This window comes from Coregonus lavaretus (assembly GCF_964263955.1).
Source record: "Coregonus lavaretus genome assembly, chromosome: 39".
Lineage (NCBI taxonomy): Eukaryota > Metazoa > Chordata > Actinopteri > Salmoniformes > Salmonidae > Coregonus > Coregonus lavaretus.
The window spans coordinates 5156846-5161414 of record NC_140026.1 but is presented as its reverse complement, the minus strand read 5'-3'; the positions used below and the strand labels follow the sequence as shown (position 1 = coordinate 5161414).

The 4569-nt window shown below is 46.6% G+C and overlaps 1 long non-coding RNA gene across 1 annotated transcript; it reads right to left on the bottom strand.

The window, feature by feature from the left end:
* Positions 1–2009: 2009 nt before the first annotated feature.
* LOC311112902 lies at positions 2010–2768 on the bottom strand. The gene is made up of 3 exons (XR_014610932.1): positions 2718–2768; positions 2371–2462; positions 2010–2088 (listed from the first exon to the last, which is right to left on the bottom strand). It is a non-coding gene; the product is annotated as an uncharacterized lncRNA (long non-coding RNA).
* Between the last annotated feature and the right edge of the window lie 1801 nt (positions 2769–4569).

Genomic DNA, 4569 nt, shown 5'->3' with positions numbered 1-4569 from the left:
GTTGGTCCTGCCGTACATACCAATACGTACGCTACGGTCACAAGACGCAGGCCTCCTAATTGTCCCTAGAATTTCTAAGCAAACAGCGGGAGGCAGGGCTTTCAAACAGCGGGAGGCAGGGCTTTCAAGACCATGGTGCTTGCCTTTGGAGCAGTGAGGGGAACGGCACCCCTGTACCTTCAGGCTCTGATCAGTCCCTACACCCAAACGAGGACATTGCGTTCATCCACCTCTGGCCTGCTGGCTCCCCTTCCTCTGCGGAAGCACAGCTCCCCCTCAGCCCAGTCAAAACTGTTCGCTGCTCTGGCACCCCAATGGTGGAACAAGCTCCCTCACGACGCCAGGACAGCGGAGTCACTCACCACCTTCCGGAGACATTTGAAACCCCACCTCTTTAAGGAATACCTGGGATAGGCTAAAGTATTCCTTCTAACCCCCCCCCCCCCCCCCCCCAAATTGTAAAGTGGTTATCCCACTGGCTATAGGGTGAACGCACCAATTTGTGAGTCGCTCTGGCTAAGAGCGTCTGCTAAATGACGTTAATGTGCCCTTGAGCAAGGCACTTAACCCTAATTGCTCCTGTAAGTCGCTCTGGTTAAGAGCGTCTGCTAAATGACTAAAATTTAATGTAAAATGTCTTTCTCCTATAGATCTCCATTTTTATGGAACAGTCTGCCTACCCATGTGAGAGACGCAGACTCGGTCTCAACCTTTAAGTCTTTACTGAAGACTTATCTCTTCAGTAGGTCATATGATTGAGTGTAGTCTGGCCCAGGAGTGTGAAGGTGAACGGAAAGGCTGGAGCAACGAACAGCCCTTGCTGTCTCTGCCAGGCCGGTTCCCCTCTCCACTGGGGTTCTCTGCCTCTAACCCTGTTGCAGGGGCTGAGTCACTGGCTTGCTGGTGCTCTTTCATGCCGTCCCTGGGAGGGGTGCGTCACTTGAGTGGGTTGAGTTACTGACGTGATCTTCCTGTCTGGGTTGGCGCCCCCCCCTTGGTTTGTGCTGTGGTGGAGACCTCTGTGGGCTATACTCGGCCTTGTCTCAGGATTGTAAGTTGGTGGTTGGGGATATCCCTCTAGTGGTGCGGGGGCTGTGCTTTGGCGGAGTGGGTGGGGTTATATCCTTCCTGTTTGGCCCTGTCCGGGGGTTTCTTCGGATGGGGCCACAGTGTCTCCGGACCGCTCCTGTCTCAGCCTCCAGTATTTATGCTGCAGTAGTTTATGTGTCGGGGGGCTGGGGTTAGTTGGTTATACCTGGAGTACTTCTCCTGTCTTATCCAGTGTCCTGTGTGAATTTAAGTATGCTCTCTCTAATTCTCTCGTTCTCTCTTTCTCTCTGAGAACCTGAGCCCTAGGACCATACGTCAGGACTACCGGGCATGATGACACCTTGCTGTCCCCAGTCCGCCTGGCCTTGCTGCTATTCCAGTTTCAACTGTTCTGCCTGCGGCTACGAAACCCCTACCTGTCCCAGACCTGCTGTTTTCAACTCTTAATGATCGGCTATGAAAAGCCAACTGAGAGACCTGAGCCCTAGGACCATACGCCGGGACTACCGGCCGTGGTGACTCCTTGCTGTCCCCAGTCCGCCTGGCCTTGCTGCTATTCCAGTTTCAACTGTTCTGCCTGCGGTTATGGAACCCCTACCTGTCCCAGACCTGCTGTTTTCAACTCTTAATGATCGGCTATGAAAAGCCAACTGAGATTTATTCCTGATTATTATTTGACCATGCTTGTCACTTATGAACATTTTTGAACATCTTGGCATGGTTCTGTTATAATCTCCACCCGGCACAGCCAGAAGAGGACTGGCCACCCCTCATAGCCTGGTTCCTCTCTAGGTTTCTTCCTAGGTTTTGCCTTTCTAGGGAGTTTTTCCTAGCCACCGTGCTTCTACACCTGCATTACTAGCTGTTTGGGGTTTTAGGCTGGGTTTCTGTACAGCACTTCGAGATATTAGCTGATGTAAGAAGGGCTATATAAAATAAAATTGATTGAAAATTGATTGATTACTGGGAGTGGATTTAACATGGACAAGCATGGACATGCTTCAGGGCCATGCAGATCTTGACAAACCAGTCCATGATCTGGGAAGAAATACAGTCCATAATTTATGTTTAGCCTGAAACAAACAAGTTTTGATGTAGTGTCATAAATAGAAATGGCTGCGTTCCAGGCTGACTACATTGCAGAAGCCTGACAGATCTCACAACGCATTGATAGGTGAACATATCAGCTAAGATTTGATATAGCAATCTGATGCCTGACTGCAGAGTCGATGACTTGGCATGCAACCATTGGTTGATGAAATGCAACATCTGCAATGTAGTCAGTCTGGAACGCGACCAATATGTTATTCGATCAGAAACCTGTTCTTCTGAAAATGGCTTCTTCTCTTTGATCTTCTGTGCAAGATTTCTGCCCTCACAATGGTCCAAAACTACATAGTAACTTTCATCATCTGTAAAAATGCATAGTTTGTGTGAATATAGTGTTGGGTGACAAAATGTTATAGCATGCTTGCTGTTCTGTTTATATGTTATGGTGATACTGTGGTAACTTGATACTGTGGCAACAAACATATTGGGGTGGTGTCCCAGACACAGATTAAGTTTAGTCCTGGACTAGAAAGCATTCTCAATGGAGTTGTAATCTTTATCTGGGAAATCACCCCTAACATTGTCTCTCTAAACTGAAAAGGAAACACATTAGTTACCTTGGAAAGAGTTCTTGTGGCTGGAAATATGGGGGTGATTTATCTGCAGGAGAGTTTTAAACTCAGAGTATGTCTCCAGCACTGATCTATTAAAGCAAAAACCACAGTACTCAATCAAAACCAAACACTTTACTTGTAGTCCCCTGTAGCTCAGTTGGGTGAGCATGGCGCTTGCAATGCCAGGGTTGTGGGTTTGTTTCCCACGGGGGGCCAGTATGAAAATGTATGCACTCACTAACTTTAAGTCGCTCTGGATAAGAGCGTCTGCTAAATGACTAAGATGTAAATAAAGGTTTCTAAATTAGGCATAGCTGTGTCTCCCTTCAAATCAAACTTTATTTAAACCCCTAGAGTCTATTGACGGTGCGTCAATCTAAATAACATAATAAAAAAATCACCATCAAAATCCGTTAATTTTTGCTAGAGATATCTGTGTCTCAATCCATCGCATCCGTGTATGGCGGCCTTCCACATCTGTGGTGGAAGGTTGCCGAGCTCCAGCTGTGTTTTTATTTTTTTTGTATTTGTATTTATTTTTTAGGGGGTAGATCAGCTTTAATATTGCAGATTGTACAGTGGGGGAAAAAAGTATTTAGTCAGCTACCAATTGTGCAAGTTCTCCCACTTAAAAAGATGAGAGGCCTGTCATTTTCATCATAGGTACACGTCAACTATGACAGACAAAATGAGAAAAAAAATCCAGAAAATCACATTGTAGGATATTTTATGAATTTATTTGCAAATTGTGGTGGAAAATAAGAATTTGGTCACCTACAAACAAGCAAGATTTCTGGCTCTCACAGACCTGTAACTTCTTCTTTAAGAGGCTCCTCTGTCCTCCACTCGTTACCTGTATTAATGGCACCTGTTTGAACTTGTTATCAGTATAAAAGACACCTGTCCACAACCTCAAACAGTCACACTCCAAATTCCACTATGGCCAAGACCAAAGAGCTGTCAAAGGACACCAGAAACAAAATTGTAGACCTGCACCAGGCTGGGAAGACTGAATCTGCAATAGGTAAGCAGCTTGGTTTGAAGAAATCAACTGTGGGAGCAATTATTAGGAAATGGAAAACATACAAGACCACTGATAATCTCCCTCGATCTGGGGCTCCACGCAAGATCTCACCCCGTGGGGTCAAAATGATCACAAGAACGGTGAGCAAAAATCCCAGAACCACACGGGGGGACCTAGTGAATGACCTGCAGAGAGCTGGGACCAAAGTAACAAAGGCTACCATCAGTAACACACTACGCCGCCAGGGACTCAAATCCTGCAGTGCCAGACGTGGCCCTCTGCTTAAGCCAGTACATGTCCAGGCCCGTCTGAAGTTTGCTAGAGTGCATTTGGATGATCCAGAAGAGGATTGGGAGAATGTCATATGGTCAGATGAAACCAAAATGTAACTTTTTGGTAAAAACTCAACTCGTCGTGTTTGGAGGACAAAGAATGCTGAGTTGCATCCAAAGAACACCATACCTACTGTGAAGCATGGGGGTGGAAACATCATGCTTTGGGGCTGTTTTTCTGCAAAGGGACCAGGACGACTGATCCGTGTAAAGGAAAGAATGAATGGGGCCATGTATCATGAGATTTTGAGTGAAAACCTCCTTCCATCAGCAAGGGCATTGAAGATGAAACGTGGCTGGGTCTTTCAGCATGACAATGATCCCAAACACACCGCCCGGGCAACGAAGGAGTGGCTTCGTAAGAAGCATTTCTAGGTCCTGGAGTGGCCTAGCCAGTCTCCAGATCTCAACCCTATAGAAAATCTTTGGAGGGAGTTGAAAGTCCGTGTTGCCCAGCGACAGCCCCAAAACATCACTACTCTAGAGGAGATCTGCATGG